General features: G+C 57.3%; 1 protein-coding gene across 1 annotated transcript in view; it reads right to left on the bottom strand.

The window, feature by feature from the left end:
* MACF1 (microtubule actin crosslinking factor 1) overlaps positions 1-13,869 on the bottom strand; it is a 113,842-nt gene that overhangs the window by 36,794 nt on the left and 63,179 nt on the right.

Here is a 13,869-nt window from a genome sequence, read left to right as displayed (position 1 = left end):
GACCTCAGTCCTTCCAGGCAGAAGGTGATGGGTCCTGAAGGGATCCGTGCCCTCAATGCCAGCCTGGCTGTGCCCTGGGGGGGACCCCAGCTCCTCCATGGCTGGGGCTGGGGGCTGGCAGGGGGACACTGGGCCAGGACAGGTCCCCTCGGGAAGCAAGTCTTGGTTATCTTCACCCCACCCCTCTGGAGCACTGGGGTACCCATCTCCCCCCAGTCCAGCAGCTGCATGTGCCCCTGTGCGGGATGTGACCCCAGCAGCCACAAACTCCGGGTCCATGAGAGGGTCAGGATCAGCCTCCCCCAGCAGCGCTGGGGAGCACTCCAGGAGGGACCCCAGCCCTGCCATGGCCACGGGGCTGGGGGAGGCCCCTCCGTCCGAGTCCGTCGGGGTGACAGCCAAGGTGTCCCTTTCTGAGAAGGGCTCTGTCAAGGGCTCCAGCGTGCTCAGCACCTGGGAGCTGCAGGTGATATCAAAGTCCTCCAGATCTGACACAACGGCAGAGTCTGAGGCGCTGATATCCAAGGGGACCCTGTGCTGACCCCCTTCAACCACCAAGCCAGCCAGCTTGGCCGAATCTGGGTCCAGCCCCTCTGAGTCCATTGGGGACATCTGAATCTCCAGGCAGCTGGGGACAGCTCCATCACCCCCGTCCTCATTCAGGCACTGCTCTTCCAGCTCCAGGAACATCTGCACCGAGTCCGTGTCGGACAGCTCGGGGCCCGTGGGGCTGGTTGAGCGCTCCAAAACTGGAGCAAAGTCCTCAACCCCGCATTGCACCGCCACGTCCTCCGTGCAGCATGCACTGCCACCACCCCCAGGGGACGTGCAGGGCCGGGAGGTCCCCGGGCTGGGGGCAGAGCCGTCCTCCGGAGCAGTGGATTGTTCCCTTTCTTCAGAAATATCTGCCAAGCAACAGCTCCTCTTCTCCTCTGCCAGCAGAACAGCCTTTCCTCTCTCTGACAGCGTCGCCTCCTCCCACTCCTCCATCATCACCCAGCGCTCGTCCTCCTCAAATCTCAGCTCAGACTCCGTTTTCTCCCTGAGATTGGAGGTGATGAGAATATCCAGTCCCGTATCCAGCAGCTCTTCACTAAGGCACGGAGAGAGGTTGACGTTCTCCACTGTAGAGTCCGACTCGGAGGCCTCCAGGGTCTCCTGGTGCCCATCGTTGAAGTTGCCCCTGATGAAATTCTTCCTGGCCCGTGGCCAGGTGGCACTTGGGAGCCGGCGGGCCCTGGCCAGGTCCCTGGCACGGCTGTCACCGGCGCTCAGCACGGCCTGGCACTCGTCCCGGGGACCTCCATAGCCATCCACGCTGAACTGCTTGGCCCCCAGAGCCTCTGCCGCGCCAGATGCCTTGGAGACGTGCTCCAAGGTGAGAAACTCCGACATGGGCTCGCCGTGCTCGGGCTGGCCCGGCTGCTCGGCCAGCATGGCGCTGGAATCCCGCTTATCCCGCAGGGAAGGGTTGGAAGCGCCCGCCTCCGACACCTCGCTGAGAGAAGCCCCCATCCTTTCAGCGAATTCAGTGAAGTTGGGAGGCATGAAGGACTTCCACGAGCGCCGGTTGACGTTCTCCTTCTTCTCGGGGTTCGGCCGCCGCTTCGGCGGAGCCGGCGCCGGCTTGGAGACGTCGCTGCTGAGCTTCAGCTGGTCGAAGATGACTCGCTCATCCAGCTTCTTGGGTTCTGGTGGCCTGGACTCGAAGACGTTGGCAGCTCCCAGAGTCCCGTTGCTGGATATGGTGCTGCCATCCCCCTTGCCCAGGGTGCTCTTGGAGAGCTGGTTGAGCTTCGATCCCTGATCGATCTGCTCGTTAATTCTCATGGTGTCGTATATCGATCTCTGGGGCACGTAGCAATCCTCTATATAACCATCCTCATCCTCGCCCTTCCCCAGGCAAGTGCGGTTCTGCCGTAAACAGTCTGGCCGGCTCAGTGGTTTGCCCATACTCTCGTCCTTAGGGATGACGGAACCACCCCGGCAACCTTTCGCCCGCCACGGCAGGAAGCATCACACGGCCAGCAGGTCCCAAACCCGCCGCCAGGGCAGCCTCTAATCCCAAAGTGACACTGCGGGGATGGGAAGGGGGACCGGCTCAGCAGCCCGAGCGGCAGTCCCGAGCAGTGAAACAACCCATCTCATCCGCCCGGCCCCCCTAAAAAACCCCATCCATCAGCGGCTCATCCAAAATCCAACGGCTCCGGTAAAAATATTCCAAGCGGCTCGCGACAGAAACGGCGGAAGAGTTTGAAGCTCTTAAATTATCCCGTCCGTCCTTCTTTACTAACAAAGGCACTGCTTGTCCCGGCCGCTCCCGGCTGGCAGGGGCGAGCGGCTCCGCGCGTTTTCTGCCCAGCTCCGAGCGCCGTGCAAGTCCAGCTGGTCCGAATTAGCCTCTCCCCCCGACTCTCGTGTTTTCATTTGAACCGAGCTTGTCAGCGGATATTCGTACAACTTTAAACACAGGAAGTTCTTCATTCAGGGCAAACTCAGAGGTTTCCTGTCTCAAAAACATGATGGCATTGTCGCTGCCGTCACCTCGCCCGGTGCCACCGCCAGTGGCGGAACCCCCAAAATCCAGCCGGTGGGTGCGCGGCGGCGGCGGCACGGCCGCGGACTCCGGAGGTGGAGGAAGGCTGCTGGGTCTTGGCTTTATTTTTTTTTTTTTTTTTTTTGCTTTCTCCCCAGGGGAAAAAAAAAAAAATTGGCTATAAAACGCATCCAAAAATGGCAAAGGGACGGAGCGGGATGGAATCCCCTGAGTTGACTCCGGGAGCCGACGGGGGGGACGGGGAGCAGCCGCGGCTGGAGGCGGCTGTTGCCGCCGCTGCTGCTGCTTCTGCTTCTTCTTCTTCTTCCTCCTCCTCCTGCTGCTGCTGCTGCCGGCCCCGCTCTCACTAACTTTCCCGGCGGCCGGTGTCGGGCTGCGGCGGCTCCGCGCCACCGGGCGGCCCGGCCATGGCGGGGCGGGGGGCGGCGGGGCCGGTAGCGGCGGCGCTGCGGGGCGGACCGGGGATGGGGCGGGTACACACAGACACACACGCACACACCCCGGGGCCGGGGCCGCCCTCCCGTTCCCCTTCCCCGCCGCTCTCTCCCCTTTTGTGCGCGGCTTCAGCGGCCGGGCCGGGGGCGGGGGGCTCCGCGCCGCCGCCGCGGGCAGCCCCCGGCCGGCGCGGCGGGATGCATGGCCGCTGCCTTCCTCCTCCTCCTCCTCCTCCTCCTCCTGCTGTTCCTGCTCGTCCTCCCGCTGCCGGCCGCCGCCGCCCGCTCTCCTTCCCGCCGGCGGAACAAAAGGCCGAGCGAGCCGCGCAGGCCGCCGCACGCCCCGGCCCCGCCGCCGCCGCCAGCACCGGCTCCCGCGGAGCTCCAGCCCCGGCGGAGGGCGGGGGGACGCGGGGGCGGGCGGGGGGCGGCGCCGCGGGGCGGGGCGGCAGCGCCGGGGCCGCCCCCTCCCCGAGCGCCGCGGTGCCTCCCGCACCCCCCCCCGCCAGCACCGACCCCCCCCTCCCCCGGCGGCCCCGGGATGCGGGGAGCGGAGCGCGACCCGGCCCCGGGGAGCGGGGGGGATGCTCGGAGGAGGCAGCGCGGGGGTGGTCCCCGCCCGCTCCGCCGGGGATGGCCCCTCCTCCGGGGGGAGGCGGCAGCCCCCGACAAAGAGCAGCAACGCCCTGGCTCGGCGGCGGCTCCGGCTCCGGCTCCCGCCGCCACCGGCCCCGCTCCCCCTCCGGCCCTTTGTCCGCTGCTCCCCGAGCCGGAGCTGGCAGGGAGATGGCGACCCCGCCGCACACACACACACATCGGGCGTCCCTCTGCTCCTCACACCCGCCCGCGCACAAAGAACCGAGTTTCGAATTCAGCGGAGAAACGCACCCGGAACACCCCCAAACTACCAATCTGCCTCCCCCCATCGCTCTGCCAAAAAGCCCACCCGCGACTCGCCACCGTTCCCCTCAAGCACTGCAGGCTCTTTTCGTAAAAATCATGATTTTTATAGCCCCAGCTCTTGGGTAGCATCCTGCTCCTCCCGAGTCCTGTCACCCTCTTTTCCTCCCCCAAAACCCTTGGGTTTAGGAGATGGGGAACATTGGAAGTGGGGAGGGAGGCAGCCCGGGTGCGTGAATCACCGCTGCGAAGTGATGCTGAGGGAAGTCACAGACTTGGGAGAGAAAACAGGAGGGTTGGGAACAGCCTCCACGCATCTCCAGGCAACAACCCGCCCCACCAGCCACCCGGCCTGCTACTTTGGGATGAATTATGGCATCGGGATAAAAATACAAGGTGTTTAATACAGAAAAACGTGCAGCATTGCACTCCAAAAGCACCAACACTGCGAGAATCAGAGCTCGGTCTGTGCCTTGCTGTGCCACAGCATCACCAAAAGCCTGCCCACCTGGCCACGGAGAGCCACAGCCAAGGAAGATGAAATCCCGAATATTTTTTGATGCACTGCCATCCTGAGAACACCGAGGCACTGCCAAAGCCATGGTATGGTGTGGTGGGAGCCCTGGCTCCCACATCCCCAAGCTCTCAGCCCCTGCATCCCCACGTCCTGACACCAACTGCCCATGCAGCAGCTCCAGCACGGCATTCCCAAAGCTTTGTTTTGCTTTGGAGAGATGGGAACGGATGTTTTCTGGAAGGGGAGGGGTCGGGGGAAATTGCCCATTCAATGGCCCGAAGTGCTCCTCAGATGGAGATTTTTGCACAGTGGGAAACCTTTGGAACCCCTTTTTTCCACCATCAAATATAACCAAGGGAAAGAGCAGGGGGCAGGGAGGGAGTGGGGATCTGAGAGGGGATCCCAAACATCCCCCAGGGACCCCCTCTGCCCATCCAGGCCCTGTCCCCTCCCGGTCCCTCCCGGACAGACAGCCGGACATTCATCCCTGCAGCCTCCTCCATCCACCCCCAGCTGCCAACACTGCCAGAGTGTCCCCACGCCTGGATTTCTCCCCTTGGCGGGGGACACCGCAGCTCCTGGTCGCTGCTATTAATCCAGAGCAGCTGAAACAACAAGAGGACAACGGAGCCGTGCCAGCATCGCCGCCCCGGCTGCTCCTCAACCACCTTGGCCGGGAGCTGCCGGAGCTGCTCCGTTACCGCTCCGGGGCCCCTCCGCCAGGAATCCCAGGCATCCGGGCTGGGGCGAGGAGGCTTTTTTGTTCCACTGCGAAGAAGGAACGATCTCTCTCCTCTCTCTCTCTCGACGTGGAGCTGCCCCGTTTCACAGCCAGAAATTCTTTTCCCATTTCCTCACCGAATCACGTGCCAGGAGCGAGCCGAGCCTTCCTCAGACACATTCTCCCCCCAACCAATAATTTCTGAAAGCATTAGGGAAATATTGGGCAGGGATGAAAGCCAACTGGAAAGCCAAAGATCCCAGCCACAGCTCCTGCAGGTTCCTCAAATCACGGCTTTAAGCCTCCAAGTGCCACCCCAGTGATGGGGACAGGAGCCAAACAGGGCTGGGAACTGCAAGGTCAGGGCTTTGCTTGAGCTTTGTGTCGGTGCAAGGGATGGATGTGGAAAGACATGAAGGTCCTGCTTGATTTTTTGTCCTTTCTGGTGTTTCCAAGTGACCACCAAGACCCCTGATTTGGCTTTTGCTCAGTCCCCAAACCACTCCTGTCACCTAACCCAGACCTGCACCTACCACAGGTCACGTCCTGCAGATAAAACACCCTCAGCTAAAAACCCACCCAGAGGCTTTCCAAGACCTTTTCCAAGCAGGAACATCCCCATTTGTCTCCTGAACCTGCTGATTTCAAGCTTCCCTCACACGGCCACCAGCCCCAGCGTGTGGGGCTGCGTGCTGTCCCTGTCACAGGCTGGTGTCACCCTGTTTATGGCTGTGCTGCACCCCCTGCCACCTCTGCCACTACTGTTTACACGGCACAGCACTCTTTGGAAAAACCAATGGATTTTTAGCTTTCTTTTAAAGCCTCTCAGCAGCTGGAAGCGAGGGACCTGTTTTATGTGGGGAGCAAGAGAGATCAGAGGCAGCTCAAAATCTCTGATGGACGGGTCATTTATGAGATCAGGGTGAAACCAAGGGTCTCCTTCACCCTCAAAGCTTCTTTAAAGTCCACCTCGGTGCCCTTCTGCCCTGGGAGTGCAGGCTGGATGGAGGAGAGCTCCTAGCTTGGCACTATGAGCTTTGTCCCTGCAGGTCTTGCTGACCATGTTGTAAAATGGAATCGTTTGTGTTGGAAGCACAGGAAAACTCATCTTTGTCCCACTCCCTGCTCTGGGCAGGGACACCTTCCACCAGACCAGCCTGCTCCAGCCTGGCCTTGAGGGATTGCCCAGCTTCTCTGGGCAACCTGCTCCCTGTGTCTGCCATCGTGTGGGTCACTGTGCCCCCAGATGTGACTCCACGAGTGCCACCCCGGGGCTGGGACACTGTGCCACGTCCAAGCAAGGCAGAGTGGATCATCCCCAGTGCCTCCAGCCCAGCAGAAGGACTGAGGGCGCGTTCCACCCTCCCTCAGACACTGCAATAAAAGCACAAAGCCAAATCAAGCACACACAAAATCTCCCTTAGAAACGGCGCTTTGGGTTGCGCTGGGATATTTTAGCAGAGGATTCATGTTTTTTAAAGCTTTTGCTGCATTTGTCAGAAGGTCAGAGGGACTTCTTTCTTTCCCTCTTGCTCTCCTCCTAATTCATTCCTTTTCCCAAATCTTTGTGATTGCCATTCCAGCTCCTGACCCAGGCAGGAGCACTGGGGCTATTCCCACCCCGCTGTGCTGCTCCGGGTGCTCCCTGATCCCTTTGGCTCACAGCTGACTTCAAACCAACCTCACATCAGGGCTCTGCCACCACTCAACCCCTCTTCAAAGGCTCCAGCTGCTCGGGATGCAGGGAGCCAGCACATCTTTAGATCAGCCATTTGGAACCTGTTCATTCAGGACTCTCCTCCACAGGGCTGTGGGAGGAAACCTCAGCAGGCACTGTGGGGGTCTGCACCTCCACGGGGAAACTTTTAGGAAGAGGTTAAAATCCAAACTCCCAGAGAAACCTCCTGCACTTTGGATGCACAGCTGCAGTAAGTGCTATGCAAAAAAAAAAAAAAAAAAAAAAAAGTAAAATTAAATTAATTTTGCTCTTCCAAGAGTGCAGGAGCTGCGCTGCAGCGCTCTCCCTGCAAGGCAGCTAATATAGATGTTGGTATAAATAATTCTCCAGAATGAAGCCTGGAGCCCACGTGTTACAGCAGAGCTCAGGCACAGCCCCACAGCACTCAGCGTTCCCATGGAACCCCCAGAGCACCCCAAAACTCCCTGGCAGCAACCTGAGATGGACTGTGAGACAAGGGCAGAGCCAGGGCCCTCAAAATGCCCATTTTTGTCCTTAGCTGCTCCATTTCTCTGCAAATTGAAGCACCCTGGGCACCCCACTCCCACCCCACTGCCCACAAAATGCAGAAGCCGCTCCCCAGAGCAAAGGGGGACAACAGGGATGGGGTGAGTAACAAACTGCTCTGAGGCTCTTTAGGAAGTGAGGTAAGTGTGTTATCATCCCGAGAATCCCCTGGATGGGAGACATCTGAACCACTCCTTCAGCAGGAGAACTGGCAATTGTTCTTGAAAGGCTGCAGTGACTAATCCAAGCCTGAGTCCTTCCCTGCTCAGTGGCCACGTTCCCTCCCTTCCCAGGCCTGGCTTGGATGCTGTGGGTGATGGCAATGCCCCCACAGATCCCCCCTCCATGGCTGCATCCTGCCAGGACCAGGCTCCTCTCCCTCCTCTGCTCAGCCCTTGCAGACAAAAACCTTCCCATCTCTCCTCCCTCGGATCCTCAGCTCTCCTGGTCTTATGCAAAGCTGGTATTTTTAGTATCTCCTGGAAGCACTGTGAAGTGTCATCAGCAGCAGCTAACAGAGCCCTGGGGAGAGGACATTCCTCTGGCCATCCCCCTCGGCTCAGGCCTGCCAGGGTCACCAAAGCATCTGCAAGTGGGTGGCTTCTGGAGCCCTGACCCAAGGCAGCTCCTGAAAGGCACCATTTGATCATCGCAGCCTGATTGTTTCACGGTCAAGAAAAGAAAAGGAGGAGGGAAAAGGAAAAAAAAAAAAACCCTACGATTTGGTTGATCTCAGCAACTCTTGGCTTAATTCACTCTTGTTCTCAGGATCGGGGAAGCCTCTGCTGACACGTCAAGGTCAAAGCCCACCCGTGGTTTGCTGATGAACCAGCACACAGCAGCTTTCCCTCTAGGAAGGAGGAGCTCCAGGGCTACCTTTGCTCTTCCCTCACTGCTAAAATTTACTCCCAAGGAGAAAAGAGGCTGCCAAGGCCACTGGTGCTGCTGTGCAAGCACAAGATGGCCAGGTTAGAAATGGGGCCCAGGTTAGAAATGGGGGCCAGGTTAGAAATGGGGGCCAGGTTAGAAATGGGGGCCAGGTTAGAAATGAGCCCTACCAGGGCTCTGCAGCTTGGGCCACTCTCCCTTGGTGACAGCCCTGTCACCCAGCACAGCCCCTGCTTATCACCCCCATTTATCATCCCCTTCCCCAACGAGGGGAGATGGTGCCTTTAAGGCAGCTTAACAGCTGTCAGAGAGGAGGCATTTCTGCCTGTGCTGCTGATGCTGAAAATACAAGCCAGAGATACTTTAAGTAGGTCTGGAAAGCGTTCAGCGAGGAGACACCGTCACGCAGCCTGTCCCCACTCCCAGCCCAGTCCCACCCAGCTGCTCCCAGCCCCACGACTGTCGGGAGCCACACGCATTCCTCCGGGGGCACACAAGGGTTAAAAATACCCTGGGGCACAGCAAGTGGCAGAGCGTCCCTTCCCTGCCACATCCCATTCTCAGAAACCCACCTCCCCTCGCCCACCTGCCGGGGGTTTGGCTGCTTGATGGGGTGGGGAGGGCCCAGAAAAGCTCCTGGCCAGCCCATCCCTCCATCACCAAGGTTGTTTTCCCCTCCCTGTGGTTCTCCCAGTGGGAAATCTCTGTTTTCCAATAAAACTAAAGTGGCTTTATCCATGTTCCATTCTAAGAAGCCATTACCCAAATCCAGTGGCAGCATGGTCTGGAAGCTCCTAGGTTGGGTGCTGGGTGCCTGTGTGACCACTTGTCCTGCCCAAGGACCACTCTTGTCCTGCTGCCTCCAGAAATCAAGGGTTTGAGTCTCAGTACCTTGTGCCATCAGCACATGGAGTCACTCTCCAGTCCAGCCCTGCAATCCCAAGATGGGATGCTGCTTTTCCTCTCTGCTCTCCTTCGGAGGGCTGGAATGAGGTGATCTTTAAGGTCCCTTCCAACCCAGACCACTCTCTGGTCTCCAAGAGAAGCTCTGCAGTGGCAGGAGCAGAGCTATCAGTCCTGGGGAGAACCACAAAAATCACTGAGGCTGGAAAAGACCCTCAAGATCACCCAACAAAGGAAGGTCACAAAATGCCACTAAGGGACCACAAGCATCAAACCTAAAGGGGCTAAAACTTCTAGGGGGAGAAACCCAAACTCTGATCCTCCTGCAAAATATCCTCAGTGAAACAGTGCAGGATGATGGATGCAGGATGCTCGGCAGTCCCCATCCCATCCCTATTTCATTGTGTTCCACCCCATCCAATTCTCTTCCATTCCCATTTCATCTTGTCCCATATTGTCCCATCCCATCCCATCTTGTCCCTATCCCATCCCATTCCCATTTCATCTTATCCCATAACACCCTGCCCCATTCCATTCCATCCCATCCCATCCTCTGACATCAATGGCTGATGAGATCACATCAGTGGCAGCCCCCTCTCCAAAACCTCTCCAAAACCTCAGGCAGTGACACCTGGGACATTTCTGACATCACCACTGAGTCAGCTCCCAGGTGGAAAGGTTGGGGGAATTACGAGTCATAAATGAAGCGCTGAGAGAAGCTGACAGCCCCCAGGCAGGAAGGGGGGCAGGAGGAGGGCACAGGAGCCTGTGTGGGCTCCCCAGCCCTGGCTAGGCTGCTGCCTTCTCCAGGGAGGACCTGGAGCAGGGTCAGACAGCACCACTGGAAGAGCCAGATGAGTAATTCTGGTCTGGGCCTCACTCAGTGCATCACCACTCCCGGGATTTCTTTGCTGATTTTTTTCTTTTTTTTTATTGAAGCAGACAAAGAGGGTGCTGGAGGCACAATGGCTGTGTGGGCCCTGGCTGACCTGACCTACTCTGAAATAAAGCACTGAGGCTTCAGTTACTGCTGTCTAGGGATTCTCCCTCCCCCTCTTCATCATCCAGCATTAAACCTTTATTGGTGTGACACAGCACTGCCAGAGTTCACCACACTGAGCAACTCCAGTTTTCAAAAACCTCCCCAAAAACGCCAAGATCCCAAAATCCCATCTCTTCCCTCCTCTGCCTTGGCTAAGCCATCACCCACTGAAGGCTGGATGCTGGAGACCCCCTCCTGCTCCTCCCTCCTCTCTGGGGTGGGGTTTAATTAACTCTGGGAGGCAGATTTGGGATAAACAGCCCGGCTGTGCCAGCCGCAGCAGGTCCTGGCTCGCCACATTCCTGTGCCCTGCCCCAGCGCCACCCAGCTCAGCTGTGGTGACAGCAGGAGCCACCAGCCAAGCACAGACACCTCACCAGGTGTCCCCCCCCATCAGCCAACTGCACCTGCAGCCACCCCAAAGCGATGGCAACCTTTGGCTGGGCCAAGTTTGATGTTATTTTTCTGCTTGGGTTTCATTTTGGGGGAGGTTTCATTTTGTGGCTGTTGAGCACAGCTGGGAAGGAATGCAGAGTTGGATCCTGCTCTCATCTTCCTCACAGGGACAAAGTGTCCCCTGGCACGATACAGCTGAGATTCTTCCTGGAGGAAATGCCCACAGAAGCTGCCTCATCCCTGGAAGAGTTCAAGGGCAGGGTTTGGAGCAAGCTGGGAGAGTGGAAGGCGTCCGTGCCCCTTCTCACCCAAACCATTCCATGGTTCCATGACTGGGGAGGCACCAGGATCCTTCACTCCTGAGCACTGTGAGGCAGAGAGCCCAGAAATCCCTTCCAGCTGACCCAGGGCCGAGCTTTAATGCTGTGAATCTCGTAGGTGAAATGTGACAACGTTAAGGGTTTGTCCAGAAACAACACCGTGAACCAAGAAGGGTCCCAGCTCAGAACTGCCAACGCCAAGCACAAGCCACGCTTTGAAACCCAAGTTCAAAATCCACTGTGTAAAAGATAAACAAAAGCCAGGCTTAGGCTTGCTTAGCCAGGAGGCCAAGCTACCCCAGCACAGATGTCTCCCCCCAGAACACCCAAGAATTTGATTCCATCAGCCCTGTGGCCCAGGCTGATGGGTTCTCCTTGGCCAGACAGGACAAGCCCATGCCTGGGGCTTTCTGGCACCTCTGCTCCCAGCCAGCAAAGCTCACCTCTGCTTCTTCAGCGTGTAAAGGAGTCTGAGCCACTTGCACTGAGCAGCACAAGCTCCATCCCATTAGTTCCACCTTTTTTGGGGTGGAGAGTTCTCACTTAGGGTTTTCCAGCTGATCAGGGGCTGCTGATGATGGAGACAAAGCAATGCAGAAACCCCCTCTGCCTTCACGTGAGTGACCCCCCTGTCTCCTCTGTACCTGGGGAATCATTTCCCTGGGGAATTCTGCTGTTTGCCAAACTGAATCCACAGAGCTGTTACGTTTAGAAACATCTCAACTGTAGCTCATTTGATTCCAGTCATTAAAATTTAATATTAGCGTAAGCTTTGAGAAACCTGAGCTGACAGCAGAGACAGTGGAGGGGGAAGAAGTGCCCCAGCCTGGAAACTCCTACGAGCAGCTCTTGCTGCTGCCTGGCACTTGTCCCTCGTGCTGAAGAGCCCAGCTTGGCTGTGTGAAGCTCAGCACAAAGGTCCTCCTGACTTTCAGCACCTTTTTACACAACACAGAGGCTCCTCAGAGAGGCAGCAATGGAACCAGAGCCACTTGGGTTAAACTCCTGCTGGAGATCAGGAGTTAAAGATGAGGTTCCTTTGCTCTGACAGTTCTACATGAGCTAAACTCACATTATTTCTTCTGTGGCACAGCTGGATCTGAAGCGATCCATGGGGATGTCCATATAAGCACAGGCTCCAAACCACAGAAATGCCTTTCAGCTGCACTTGATCTCACCAGAAAACTCAGGGCTCAATCTGATGACCCCTTAAAGTCTCCTCCAGATGGGCTTTCTTAACAATCCAGCTACAACCAACCAGTCCCTGCCTGGTTTTCCCACACTCCCAGAACTCCAGCTCCACCCTGGATCCTTGTCCTGGCTCCTGATGGCCGTGGGAGCTGGTGAGGACCTGTCCCCAAAATCACATTTTGCTGAAGCAAAATCCCCTCCTGCAAACAAAGCTTCCCCCTGAGCATGATCTGACAGCTGCTTCCCAGCCTCCTGCCTCGGAGGAACCCAGCCAGGAGGAAAACTTACAGCAGGAGAGGGCTCATCCATCCCAAAGCCAGGATTAGTCCCTCTGTGACCTGGGAAAGGGGCTGGGGGGATAGAGAGGAAATGCACAAATGGCAGTTTTCCAAAAGTTAAGGAGGTTGTGGCCTTTTGGGGAAAGAAAAGGGAAAAGAAAAATACATGGGAAGCTTCAAATGTGAGCTGCTTCCAAAGCCATCCGTTCCCAGCCTCCACCAGAGCCTTCAATGTTTCTTCTTTATTAAAATCTGGACACAATGAGTCCAGAAGTGCCCACCTTTGTCAGGGCTCTATTGGCAACTTGCCTGGAGCCCCCGGGGCCATGCCTAATTTGCATCTCATTTACACAGATGTTCATTAAAATTAATGCCTTAAGACATAATATCTGCCTGCATTTGAGCCTTCTGGACAGACAGAGCGCGACCGCTCCCAGGGAGCCCCCGTCACCCCATCCCTCACCCCATCCCTCACCCCATCCTCCCCCCAGAGCACTGACAGCATGAGCAGCTCCTCTGCTCCACCAGGACACTCCGGGCACGCCCCTGGTTTGCAATCCAAGGAGGGCAAGAGTTGTGATATTGTCTTAAGAGAGAGAATTTGTTGGGAAATAAAAGGCGCAAGCACGAGGAGCCCCCCGAGCTCCCCACAGGGCACCAGCCAGGCTTTTGCACAGCCAGGCTTTTGCACAGCTCTCCCTCCAGTGCCTGCTGATGCCCTTCCACGTGCAGATCAGGAGCTGGGACTGTATCCCCCTCAGGTAGGAGCAGGAGGTGAAGCTTTGCCAAGATCAGCTCTGCAACCTTTAGGATTTGTGCAGAAATCCCCGGGGATGAGCCTTGCACGGGAGGAAAGGAGGAATGAAGGAATGCTGCTGTAACCACGATTGCTCCATCCTCCAGCCCTGCTTCTCCCCCATTTTCACTCCCAGCCATTACACAGCAAAACCTTCCCACCACTGCTGCCACTTTCACTTTCCCACCCACAAAGGCCCCAAATGCTCCACGTGGCCTCGATGGCCAGGGAATGACTTTTGGTAAGGACACCTCAGAGCCCCAAAGCCCCTTGGCTCAGGTCACCCATGCCCTAAGGGGTCATCCTCAAGGTCACTGAGCTGTGCACCACGTGCAAAGCCCACGGTGGGTTCAGCTGCTCCTGCCCAGCCTGGGTTTTTGTCATCGTTCCTAATGAGAGCTGCTCAGCTGGGAATAATCCCATGTTCTGCAGGAAAGGTTCACTGATTTTAAGGACTAAAACCTCCTTTTTGGATGTATTTGTTCCAAGTGACTCTGTGGTGTTTAATGGTGAATTTAAATCCTTTCCACTGATATCAGCTCAAAGCAAACTGCCCAACACAAGCAACACCATCAGGTGAGGCTGAATTTGTCCCATAAATACACTTCAGCTCTTTCTTTTTTTTTGGATAGGCAAACCCCAAACCAGAAACACCTTGTCCTGGTGAAGGTTCCACAGAGC

Source organism: Molothrus ater, chromosome 24, assembly GCF_012460135.2.
Source record: "Molothrus ater isolate BHLD 08-10-18 breed brown headed cowbird chromosome 24, BPBGC_Mater_1.1, whole genome shotgun sequence".
Classification (NCBI taxonomy): domain Eukaryota; kingdom Metazoa; phylum Chordata; class Aves; order Passeriformes; family Icteridae; genus Molothrus; species Molothrus ater.
This window is presented reverse-complemented; position numbering and strand designations above follow the sequence as displayed.